This window comes from Monopterus albus, unplaced genomic scaffold (genome assembly GCF_001952655.1).
Source record: "Monopterus albus unplaced genomic scaffold, M_albus_1.0 scaffold44.1, whole genome shotgun sequence".
Taxonomy (NCBI): domain Eukaryota; kingdom Metazoa; phylum Chordata; class Actinopteri; order Synbranchiformes; family Synbranchidae; genus Monopterus; species Monopterus albus.
In genome coordinates this window covers 1,346,646-1,360,697 of record NW_018127924.1, presented here as the reverse complement: position 1 = coordinate 1,360,697, position 14,052 = coordinate 1,346,646, and the positions used below count along the sequence as shown (strand labels likewise).

The window sequence follows — 14,052 nt, the reverse complement described above, 5'->3', positions numbered from 1 at the left end:
GGAGGACAGCGGTTCTCTTGGTTCATACAGAAATTAAGTAAAAATAGACATTTTCCTCTGCTGCAGAATGACAGAACTGTGGTAATTATAACACATTTGCTCATTTGTCTGAAATCTGAAAATGCCACAAGAGTTTGGTTGATCTTCAGCACAAACACCAAGAGACATGTAAATCCAAATGTCCTAATGCAGACAATATTGTGCCCATTCTTCACTCACACTGAATGAAAATGAAAGATAAATGATTAAATTGGTGGGGAACAAGTCAATGAGTTTAAAAGTTGGCAGAGACAAGTTCCTCTTCCTTTCCACACTGCCACCTCATGTCAAACACTGACCTGAATAGAAAAGGCATGTTGTCAAAAAGCACTAGCACACATACACAAACACTTCCAGAACAGAATTAATGAGAATAGGATGCCAGCTTAATACCAGACTGGGATAACTCCATGTATAGATGAAGCAAAACTGAGAACATTCAACCTGTTGTCCTTTTCTGCCAAGGTCGACACACCTCTCTATATCATCTCTCTATTAGTAATTTAGTAAATAGTAATACTTCAGTTTTTCAGTAGTTCAATTAAGTATTTTAATTTTACTGTTTCATGAGGGTGAGTTGCTTTTAAAGCTGAGAGAGAACAGGAGTAAAACCAGGAAGAAAATCGAAGAAAGACTTCAGGCCAAGTAAAGTGAGCTTTTATATACAGTAAGTGTGACATTGTTAGATGCCAACAAGTCCAGCATTAAGTTTGCACTTGCAAGAATACGAGCAGTCAGACGAAGCGGTTTAGAATCGAATACTGAAGTGAATTGCAAAGTCACAAGGTTGCTCTGGTAGCCCACTGAGCTGTCAGCAGCAAAATGTTCACTCAGCAGAATTCATTCAAATTAGGTTACTGAAATCTGATGGCAAAAAAATTTGTGTGCAACAGAACAGCATCAGATTTATGACATGATCTGTCAAGTTTCAGAGCACAGTTTCAGATCAAAAAAGGAGGAAAACTATATCTAACCGCATACTATTAATGAAAACTTTAACTTATTACCTCCTCTCTATTGCAAATTACTGTAACTGCATTTCTGGAATCACTGAAATGCGAAAGCTGCTGAGGTGATAGCTTTACATAGCAGATTAGTAGAGGTAAATTAAAGCCATGCTGGTCAAACACAGCTATGACATATGGTATAAGTCTATAAGAAGCTTAAGGCATTGTTGGCATGAGGAAGCTTTCTTTTCTGGGAAGCTTTTCACAAACATCTGGTCACACCAGGCCCGGAGGAGCTACTAAGCCACTGCTTGATGCAAGCACACGTGCACACATGCACACAGATGAACACAAGTGACAGTACGTGCACAAAAACACCACTTGCACAATCCACAAGTGCTCCTGTAAGTCTTTCACAGTGTCTTACATTTTTATTTCCAACTTTATTTCATGCTTTTGCACCCCACCAGGGACCCTTTCCATCGACCCGGCAACAATCCAGCCATTACTGTTAAACAATGGACATTTCATGGACTGATGCTCACAAGTGGAAACAAATTGTTATATCTTTCACTCTTTGAAAATCAATGATCCTGTGGGTTCATTGCATCAATCACCTTCCTTACCTTTGTACCTCCCCATTGCTGAAATTTGTTTTAAAAAGTCTGCACCACCAAGTGTATCTATGGATGTGTATGCATGGCAACAGTTGCCTGGAGCTACCAAAGCTAAGAATAGCTTGATTTTGGAACAAGGGCTACAGAAAAAACTTTTACAATAAACCTTTACAGTCCCTGTGCTCATGCTGACAGTTAATTTTAATGAAATGCAGTCCTTTCGATTTGCATAATGACCCCTTTGCAACAAAACTAATAGCAACGATGCAGAGAATCAATCACTCCTAATTACAATATCAGAAAGTAATTTGACGCCTCATTATTACATTAATAATCCGGTGGCTTCACTGGGAATAGTTTAGAGCAAAGAAGTGCTTAATATATGGATAAAAAAAAATTTCTGTCAAACTCAAACTCTCACCCACATCTTAAACTTAAAGTGTCTGTGAGAAGTCCATTGTTGAACACAAGGGATATGTAAGCACACACAAGCCCAACTTTTATGCACACACACACACAGACACACACATACACATGCAGCTGTCACAAACTCACTGTGGTCTGCAGATGGTAAATATGGTACATGACCCGTGGCAATGGCTAAATGCCACAGCACAAGTGGAGCACATTGTAGCCACAGGGAACTCGCCTCAAATCCAACTAAATGTCAAAGGAATATTCAAATAAAGTATCATAACACTGGGGAAATGATTCTGGTGTCCTTTTTAGTTTAGGCCAGTCTAGCTTTGTGGCCATGAAAATCTGATCAAAATGCTGGAGAAACTCCCTTTTGCAGCAAATATTTGAGACACTTAAGAAGATGAACAATTATTGTGAAGAGATGTGTCATGAAAACCATAAATCCATGTATTGATCACTGCACCAATGCATTTCACAATCTGTCCCTTTCTCTGCCCTTTTCCCTTTCCCCCTCTCTCTTCTTACTTCTTTCTTTTACATGAATGTTAACTGCTGTTGTTGTATGACCGGTTGTTGTACATTGAATGTTAACTGCTGTTGTTGTATGACAGGTTGTACACTCATTGGGATGTTCAGTGGAGGTCCATGCAATCAAGGCTGGTGCCTTTGGACTCTATTTACCCCTCATCTAGTGGGAGGAGACTCTGTAGGCACACAGCTACCTGAATCTCCTTGTATATCTCCCCTGCTATCATTAGTCTGTGCCTTTGTGTGAGAATTGACCCTCATATTCTTCTGTTCCCTCACACTGCACCTCCTCTCTGCTTCCTTCTCATTTGCTCACCCAGTCACCCACCAGGGAGCAGCAATTAGGGAGGCATATCAGACTGGTGAGCCAAAACACTTCTCTCCATGACCTCCCCCATGGGGAAGACGGGAGAGCCAGGAGAGGACAAAGAGGACCACTTTCTCAAAGGCTCTAACCTCTAAAAACACTCAGATATACAGAGGGAGAGGCACTCGTAAAATTGAGACAGATTACCTACCCAAAGAATGAAAATTCAAATAGTTGGATATTTTGGTCCAGGCCCAAATTTTAGTTAATAATGGAAGAAATTATGAAACTAAAATTATCATGTACCTGATTTTTAAGTACTGTGTTTACATTTTTACATATATTATAATGTTAATTATATATTTAGGAACATTAGGGTGGCTTGTGTAGGCTGCTAATAATGGGTGATAAGTGGATTTGTGTTTGTGTTGCATTCACGTAAACATGAAACATGTAAACAGCCAAGCATCAGGGCTATATAAAACACAATGAGCAAAACAAAGTAACATACTGTAGGTGTGTGCGAGAACATTGAGGACACATGCAAGTTAATGAGGATTGTGTAATTAAATGGAAACCAAGATATAGAGATTTTATTTTTGCATATCCACGCATTGCGAGCTCAGGCCTACTCATTGAGACTAAGATTACAATGAAGAGTAAACGACTAATCTTCAGCCCCAATCACTCACCAATCATCATGGATGTTACAATATAAACTCATACAACCCACAAATTTTAGGTTAACTCCCATGGGATTTTTAAATAGGTCTCCCAACATTAATTGAATTGAACCCAAATAAACAGTAATAGTTAAGTCAAACTCTAAAATACAATAAGTTCTGTTTATACTGAAGTATAAACAACTTATAGGGCCACTCTGGCCTGAGTTCTCAACCCCCGTCAGCATGGGCATAGTCATTCCCAGCACTTTATAGCTGCTGCCACAGCATATTGTTTCACTCATTCACAGAAGCTTTTAGACCAATCAGACTTCATGCCAGTCTAGAACTGGCACTTGTTTCAATGGTGCAAATGGGGTGAGGGGGGGCAGCTTGCTGGAAACATTGCTGTACACATTCTTTGTAGCTTCAATCATAAATTACAATATACAGTATTTTCACATATATGACTTGAAGAAGCATTTAATGTTACACCGCACACCCTTAATGTGGATCATACCATTTCCACCCCCTAACATGAGCCACCTCAAAGCTCTACGTTGAGTAACAGCAGTGTACACATAGCATTGCAGCTGACTTTATCTGCTGTCAATAATGCCAACATGACTGAACAGGACATGTGGAGAGTGTTCCTAATTTATTTTAATTTATTTTAATTGATCACGGCTCCTAAGCTGCTTTCGTGCATTATGTTGTGTGTCTACACTATGTGTAATTATTGGGCTGTAGATTTGTTGTCAGCTCAGCGATTCTTAACGACCATCTGGAGGGCACCTTCTCACCGCACTCAGTGCAGCAGGCAGCCCCTCTCTCATCAACACCTTCCCACAGCGCGTGATGACAAGTGAATTTAAAAACAGGCTTAAATTCCAGTTTTTCTTAGTAAGTAGTGACTGAGTCACTGATGTTAGTTATACCTTATAGATGTTTATGTTCATGCATTTTGAAATCTTTTATCTCAAGTGCCCTCTGCTGCTGTCTGTTGATTTTAATAGGCTTAGTCTTTCAGAATTTCACTTACAATATGTACAGATGTACCTCAGTTCAAAGAGGACAGCTTATATTTTAAATAGAGGTTAACTGCATGTTGTAAGAATGACCATGTACTTTTATACAGACATGACTGTTTGCTGGTAGGCCTTAGTCAAATGACCTTTGTGTGCATAGAAAATGAAGGCTAAATGCTACTGCCCTTTAAACAATGAAATTTATGGCCCCCTACTGCAGTGATGAAATGCAGCTCAGCTCAGCTCAGCTTGAATGACTGAACATATGGTGGGGTATCTGAAAGTACAAGACATTCTGTCAGGTGCAGGTGCTACTACTGTACAAATGAGTGTGGCCCTGGGGCTCATTTTCCTTCTCTGCATGGCAGCATCAAAAGATAATTATGGGAGAAAGCTTCCCTGTGTCAGCCCTTTGCTTTTATTTTCTAGCAGGGATTTCCCTGTACTGCTAGTCTGAAATCTCCAGTGATATTAATTTAGCATTGATCAGTTTCTGATATTAGCTACAAAGGTCTCTTTTACATATTGTTGTTATCAAACTTCAACTTGCCCATGAACAAACGTTTACTAACACATAAACTAGTCATACATGTGACTGAACCCCCTGTGTAGTCATATACATTCTCAGCCATGTGCAGTTCTGTTCATCCCACCACATAGATTTCACACCAAGCAAGTAACTATAATTTTTTTAATATTTGAAAAACACCAAAATGTCCCCACCATTGGAATTACTACACAAGAGTATGACAGCTGATCAGCAATAAAGAAAAATGTCAAGGCAAGTAAAACTGGCAGCTAAAGTGCAAAGAAAGCCAATGGGCCAGGAAATAAAGGGAGTGGACAGGAGAGGAGAGGAAGACAGAAGTGGAAAGGAACATGGAGAGTAGCAAGAGGAGACAGTACACTAAAAGCTCTCTTCTGTGTTGGCATACTGCCGGCCCCTAAACATAGAGATGCAGCTCGCTTCTCTCCACCTGCTGACTGTCTCCTCATCTGAATGCACACTCTGCATTAATGGCAGTAGGTGCAGTGAAGGTCTACGACATGATAATAACTTACTGAGCCTACTAGTAGGATGAGAAGGGCCAGCAGTTTTTGAGCAGGGCTCTACTGAGCCATAGGTATGGTCCTGATAACATGTGATAACAAGTTACTGAATTGCGTGATCACATGGAAATGACCACGTTGAGAGAAGGAGACACCAATGAGAGAGGTTGACTAACAGGTTACGTGATTGTGTTTTCATTTACAGATCATTTCTCACTCATAACAGTAGGTAGTGGTGTTACTCTCCAGGATGTACTATGTTGATCCTTACTGCCTAAATTTGGTCCATAAAACATCTGCAAAGATATTTTGCATCCTGGATGAAATGTTGCTAGGCAGCAGTCTTCTTCTTCCCTGCTCTTTCTTGTTACATTGCTCATTTCAAAATGACCATACAGTTAAATCAACATCTCTCTAGAGCAGTTTGAACACAAAAGGCCTTACATTATCTCCTTTAAAAAGGAGGACTGTTTGAATAGACTGCTGTTAATGTTGGCTTGATGTAACTAATAAACTAACAACTGAGTGTTTGAGTCAGAGGGACACGGCATTAACCCACTATACACCCTTATGAGTTAATATACTAAATAGAACTCAAGAGGAGAAAGTGCCCTTGGATTTACACTGGAAACACTAAGATCAGACTCAGACCTGACTTGCAGTCTAACTCAAAGACTTTCAGACTTGACTCAGACTTGCATTTTATGACCCATGAACATCCCTTCACAACTTAGGGGTCATTACATTTTGTTGCCATGGTAACTAGCCTTATCACCAGATGCCATTCGGCAACTTCATCATTTGTTAGTTGACTTACATTCTTCCAAAGGATTTGATTGGTGTGGCAGGGTTACTTCCACAAAAAGGCATTAATCCAGGAGAAGGGCCAGAAAACACAACATGAAATCTGCCAAATTACATGAAAAAGGCTTTTATGTGTAGATAATTTCTGCTGATGAAAACTCACAAGCTTGTTGAAAAGAGAATGCTTTTTAGTCATAGTACAAGTCAGCAGTCACCACAGCATAAAAGAATTGTTTGCCATCATGAGTAAGATGGTTAACATGAGGGCCAAGACTCACTCTCCTCAGGCTCTTGACATACTTTTCATTGATTACAGCCATTAAGATTGAATTGACTGATACATGCCACATAATGAAAGCCACCACTATCATTTAACCTTTAATCAACCACATGCCATAGCTCTAATGCCTTCTAAGAACCATCTTAACTGGCAATAAAGTCTGAATATGAATTAGACCTCAGTAATTTCTTGTGCAATGTTTCCTGCAGTTCTAACTTTTATGTTACAACAGTAGAGTTTGGCGGCTGGATGTGTATTCCTTAATTTTATGTCTCCAGTGTCTGTATCCAGGAAGCGGGTAAAGTGCCTTCCATCTAGACTTTCATAAACTAGATGCTACTGTGTAGGGGGAAAGCCAAAGTCTCTGTTAAGTGGTCAGTAATGGCAAAGTAATTCAATCCGAGTGGGTCTTTCTCTATCCACTCAAAACTTCCGGCACAATCCCTCCTTGTTGTGGGCAGCTTTCCGGAAAACACACCAAGACATCTCAGTGACTCTGCCAACAAGCCATTGATGCAATGGCAATTAGAATGCAATTAGGGTTGCAATTGTCTTTGATTAAACTGGATTTCAGGTTTAGAATGCTGTGTGAAAAAAGCATATAAGTCACATCTTAATCATGAAACATAATGGGTGTGGTGCTGCCTGCTGAGGCATGGCAGTAATGCTAGGGTTTAAGAACAGTCTGAGTCTTTTGGGCTAATTCCCCTCAGAACACAAGATTAGATTGTGCACGATGATCTGTAAGGCATGGACAGCAAAATAGAGCCAAGCAGACATTTAGCAAAAAACTTGAGGTTTAAGATGGCACACAAGCTTTTTGTTTGTTTTTAAACCGATAAATAATGTTTGTCTCACTCATTCAGCATAAATCACATATTTCACAAATCACTGAGGCCTCTGGGATATAAGGAGATTGTCTCTCTCCAGTCTGTCACACTGCCTTTGTGTCTGTTTTACACCCTTTCTCAAACAAATGTCAATTTTTACACCTATGTATGATTTGATTTATAGAAGTAGACATGCTGACCCCCATTCTGATCTAATTTTCCCTTTATCTCTACCTCCAACTCCCACAAGAAACTGAAATAGATGAATGTAACCCCCACTTGGCCATTCTGCTTCTCGTTCAGCTGACAGAGGATCAAGAAGACTCTAGAAGTGGGGAGTGTTGAATGTGAAACTGAGGAGGTTATTGCAGAGGTCGAACTTGTTTGCTTGTTATAGTTCACAGTTCACAGGTCATGCCTCGCTTGTCATAAGAGAAGCTTTATTGGGTGCTAGAATGCCACAGCAGTGCTGTCACTTCCAGCTCGCTGAGCTGAAGCATGCTGCAAATCTAGAAGAAGTGGTAGGATGTCAAACTTGGTGCCAAGAAGCACATTGCCATGTAACAACAAAGCATAGCTGCAACTAATGAAGTTCAAGCGACGCCTGAACTCAGTTTCCTCAGTGGTGTTTGGCTTCTATAATTGGAGACAGTCTCATCAGAGGCGTAGCGCTGCAAGAAAAGACATAGATCTTTTAAAGGATGAAGCTGTGGCTGGAGTACGAGGGGTTCCTTTAGTGTGTGTGAAAAAGCATGACAGCTCCTAATTACTCACTTCAAAGATTAGCTGTCATTTCTAAATGACAGAAACAAGAAAAACACTATTTAGGTCTAAAGGAGCCTTATGAAAATGATTCAGATTAGCAAATTCCCACTAAGGTTTGTTTTCTGAAATGGCAACATTTGTATAAAGTACAGTTCCGTTCTGGGGACTCGGGTGGTACAACAACTCGGACCATGCTGTTTGTTGACCCTGCTCTCCCTCTCACACACACACATACACACACGCTTGCAGAGAGAAATCAAAGTGAGTATCACTCTGTACATGTGTAATGATGTTATGAATAATGGATGTCCTGCACCACTGTCTGTAGTGAAGGTGGAAAAGGCAGTGCAGTGCCAGCTTATGTGTCATATCTCAGAAACAGTGGTAGAGAGTTCTCTAGTAAATCTGTATATTGAGGTAGTTTTACCTTTTCCTGTATACACATGTACATTAAACATGTGCATACTTGCATGCTGTTTATATCCTTGTTTAAATGTTGATAAGTTAAATGCTATACAATATATAGTTGGCTGACTTTGTCACAGTGTGTGCATAAGCTGGATGTTGCTGTACATAAAGCCTGTCATTCAGTAAAGAGAGAGTAAAGTGACTGGTACTATAGGCTGGATGCCAACAACTTCTCCTTAACTGTCAGTGTTATCTTTTCCAGGAGGTTACTTTGACAGTATACACAAAAGACATGATGAACTTGAGCATGCTTCGCTGTCCCCATCTCAAATGTTGAGTCTGAGGATCTTGTGCTCATGGAAAAAATTACGCCATGACATTTTTCTCTGTAAACTGTTGAAAGCATCACTGAAAGAGAAGCAATGTAACCTCTGCAGTATTGCTCAAACAGCTACTCAACTCAAATTCACAGACAAAAGATTCAGTAGTACTTTACATTACAGCACAGAAGTAACGTGTTTCACTTTAGGTAATATCTTGAAAATATTTTGATAATAATTGGATTTAATGTTTATAGTACCGATGGGCCACAATAGAGCAGAACATATCAGTAATAATGCCATTTAAAATAACAAAAGGCTTATGCTTGGTGTTTAGTTATTAGTACCAATGATGAGAAGTGAGAAATCCTGTGAAATCCATTAGCAACTTGTGTCTGACAGTTATTTCCTTTTAAACTGAATGTTCATTGGTCAATCATTAATGAACATAACTCAAGTCAAGAGTTTAATCACTTTAATCATGCCATAACTGTAAATGAATTCCTTAGAACTTACAGTGTGATGCCCCTTTTCCTCTGTGCATATCGGCCAACAAGTGTTTTTAGCTTTTTGACTGAAGACAACACTACCACAAGTGAGTGAAGAGGGCTGTGTGGTCAGAAAGCTTTCCTCTGTGATGGCAGTGATCTGTAAGAGCCTTTTACTATGCCTACTTCCCAGAAAAAGACTTTAGGGAGGTTCCACTAACAATTAGCAGCTTCCTCACGGGGATACCAGAGGGCCAGAGTGTATTGTTAATGTCTGCAAAAACATTTTGGCCAGCCATTACATATACCCGGATGCTAATGTCTGTTTTCATGTGTTATACATCCTAACATGGCACTGTGTTCTGATACAAACCAAAAATAACACTTGTCGTTGCATTTCAAATCATTTTTCCATTCTAAATGCTACACTAAACTGTGTGAAGTATAAATGATGTATGTTCCGAATATGATTTATGGATGGAGGCAGTGACAGAGAGTGTGCCAGACTCCATGCACACTGCATGGGTTTTGATAGCGTAGAGCTATGAATAATCTTCAAATTGGCAAAATATGGATAAACCACAATTGGCTTGCACTGAGTCACGTGCTAGTGGTGGCTACTAAACTGCATCATCAGTGCTATGATGATGGCTGCTTTTCTAACTTCCTGAAATAGGTGTCATGATAGGGCACAGTCAAACTCTGTCCCCAGTAAACAGAGCCTTTTATTCAATGTCACACCTGCAGTTCTGGATAGTCAAGTGCATCCTATCCCCCACACCCCACCTCCCACACCACATTTGTTTTTATTCTCAGGGTGCTTATATTTTTTTCCCGGAGAACTTACTGTACCCTACAAGCCTAACCCAATCCTTACCCAAGCTTAAACCAAGTCATCGCCCTAAGATTCAATAAATTACATGCTGGGGACCGAGTCCTCACAATGTGAATGTAAAAACAGGTCCCTAAAATGTGAGTAATATCAGGTGCACACCCACACACACATTAGACACCTCGGATATGGATAAGAGGAAATCATCAAGTCCTTGACAGCTGCAAAAATAATTTATCTCATCACCCTTAACATACACATCCATATTCAGTGTTTGTTTCATCCTGATAAGCATTGTCCCACTGTGATAATGGCCTTGATAATGAAGTGAGATGTGCTAGGGATCAGCGGCTGATGCACGCTGATGATTATTAGTGGGTGGAACCTTAAGTGATGCAGTAATAAAGTCAATTTTTCACTGCTAGGTCAGGCATGAACCTCACACTGTCCTCACACACAATCTTAGCAATCTGTGTCTCTGTATGGCTGGTTTTGATTATGTGTTTACCGGTATAATGTCATACGCCTGTATATCACTGGTTGGGAATGCCTTCTTCAGTGCGCAGGAAGCTGGTGGTTTGGGTGTGTGAACCCTCTTCGTTGTTGTGCTTTGGTTTTTGACTTTGGTTGAATGCACCCTGAATCCCCTTTATTTGTCTTTGGTTGATAGTGGTGTTCTTTAAATTCTGCATGTGAATCTATAAAAAACCTTCTAATTGTGATCCAGTTAACAGATCCCACACTGCTTCCTGCAATTAGCAACAAAGCCTCATTCAGCTCCTCACGTTAATCACGGTTTTCATGTAGAGTACCGCACATCACAACATTCAGTAGTAATGGGAGATCACAGCAGGGCCTCCTGACTAGTAGTAAGTCTGCCAAACATTCATCACTTGTTACCTCTTTTAACAGCCAACAATTTAATGGGATTAGACTTTAGAAAAAATGCTGTAATATGTTGGTTATATATTGGACCTCATTAAGTCCCCCCACCTTTGACTGATAAGATTCCAAATTGAGCTGGAGTTGATCATAAAATAATGTATCAAAGCTTTCATGAGAACCATGCTATAGGCAGATCCCATAAATTCTGCTGATGTCCTTTCATATGGCATTGAAACCCTTCAGGTGTACCAATGTGTCAAATACTCCGCTTGCATTAAATTAGACTAATGATAATGTCACCTCAATCACAACAGGGTGACTAATTACTATCACCCATATTGTCATCCCCCAAAGATGTGGAGTCAGGGAGGGTCAGGCAGTTAATGCCACTTCTTCTGCAAAACAAATCAAAGTCAAAGGCCTAAAAGTTTAAAAGAAGGTCAACTAACTCATTTTATCATCCTACAAAACTAAGTTGGACGACATACCAGCCTTGGTCCATCTGACAACTGTATTGTATTGCATTTGGATTTTGCCAAACTGTCCCAAACCATACTAATGAATCACAGTGTGATATATATAGTAAAAGATAGCTCTGAATTAATCTATCTATCTGTCTGTCTGTCTGTCTATCTATCTATCTACTTCAAGGTAACTGACAGTCACACACACTCCTAATCCCTATCAATCAAAATTCCTCAAGCATTATTTCCATTACATCTTCCACAAGACACATTATTTACCAAAGGTTCTGGGGTCTCTGTCAAACAGAAGAAAAAAAAAGGGTAGAGTGAACGGGGAAAAGGGGGGGGGGGGGGGTGAGAGGTGAAACGAAGACAGGGATGTAAAGCAGGAAATAGGAGATGTGCATATCCACATAAAGGTCCCATTAATCACAGGGCTGTCCTGCACACCTCATGTGACAAATGAAAGAGAACAATGATTTTCTGCAAGGAGGAAAACATCTTTCATACCGTAATGATTCCCCTATCTTACTTCCATACCAGGGAATCAAATTAATACCAGCTATAGGAACCTACTTAGAGTCAGCAGAACCCTTTGATACATGAGCCTGTAATGGATTAGACAACTGCATCACGTGTGACAGAATTTATATAAAGTCACTGTCAATTTTCTTCTACAATTTTTAATGCTTCACTGATGGCTGCATTTGTCCCCTCATGCAAGTAAATTGTTAAGCATAATGATAAAATCACTTATCACATGCACCTGGCTTTTAAAAGGAGGCCTGGAAAATAAAACTACCCCAGCATAGAAGGAGGTTGTACTTCATTTCACTGCAATTCACGGAGTTGTGAGGGTTCTCGGCAGATACACAGTGAACCTCAGCATGTTATGCCCTTAGGCAAGAAACAAACGAAACACTCCACACCAAAGAACTCCTTTGAAATATGGCACGTCTAAAGCATAGGAAGACATAATAGCTCATAAAGTCCAGCCAACTGAAAGCTTGCACTGCCTTTGAACCTTGCCTTAAAAGTGAAAACATAAATATGTTATAATCTAGTTTTATTTTATTTGAAAAGATGGTTGTGTGTCATCTAACATAATATCTCCTTTATGCTTGGTCCTGGGCTAATCTGAGCATGGGCAGAGCCAAGGGATGGCACCAGGGGCCTGAGTGTCACCCTGCCAGAGTCAAAATGTGATGCCTGTCAGTGTTAATTAATGGAAAAAAAAAAAAGTCAAATTGTTGCCTTAAGTCAGGGGTGTCAAACTCAGTCGCACAGGGGGCCAAACTCAAAGCACACTTTAGGTCGCGGGCTGAACAGGATAAACATTTATTGAACAGACTAAAACTAAATGTCCCTCGGTAAATGGCCGGGCTGATTTTCTCCTCTGCCCCAATAAAACCTCTTTCATAGCAGCTTCACTGTGTGAAGCTTCGCTTTAGTGAAAACGTCTGCTGTGATGTCAGATTCCTCTTCAACTCCTCTACCTTCTGTAGCTTCTGCTCTGCATTCACCTTTTTTCAGCTTGTCCTGATGTTTTGTCCCGTAATGCCGTCTTAGGTTATATTCCTTAATTACAGCCACATTAGCTCCACAAATAAGACACACGGGTTTACCGGCAATGTCAGTAAACATTGATATTAGTTAAATTAGTTTTATTTTATATCATGCATGCATAAAGATATTTGCATTCATTTCTCTGATTGTGTGTGTGTGAAAGTCTACTCCATAATGTATATTGTGAGTAGGCTCAGTGTTTTAGACAACATCTAATACTTTGCATGGCCCCTCTCCCCGTGCATGTGGTGAAACAGGAAATTCAGTGACGATAGGGGAAAAGCCATCATCTGCACTACACAAAAAATAACTTTCCTCTCCATATATCATACAGCTGCTCAGCATCTCACCAACCCCATGTTTATCTATAACTGATTAGCACTGTTTCCTCACAGCAAGACAGTTCTGGGTTCGAGTCCCAGCCAACCCAAAGCCTTTCTGTGTGGAGCTTGCATGTTCTCCCTGTGCCTGCGTGGGTTCTCTCTGGGTACTCCGGTTTCCTCCCACAGCCCAAAGACATGCAGCTTAGGTTGATTGGTGACTCTAAATTGCCCCTAGGAATGAGTGTATGGTTGTCTACATGTCAGCCCTGTGATAGACTGGTGACCTGTCCAGGGTGGACCCTGCACAATGTCAGCTGGGATTGGCTCCAGCTCTGCCGTGACCCTGTTCATGAATAAACAGTACAGATAATGGATGGATTGATGGATGATAGTCTACAATCCTGTAGGACTTGAAGAGGTGGATAAAATACCATCTCACTGTTTAAAACACAAGGATGGTGCACTCAGCATGTTTGGAGTGGTCCATTA

General features: G+C 40.3%; 1 protein-coding gene across 1 annotated transcript in view; it reads right to left on the bottom strand.

Moving 5' to 3' along the window:
* Positions 1-14,052, bottom strand: part of kcnb2b (potassium voltage-gated channel subfamily B member 2b) — a 78,361-nt gene that overhangs the window by 35,471 nt on the left and 28,838 nt on the right.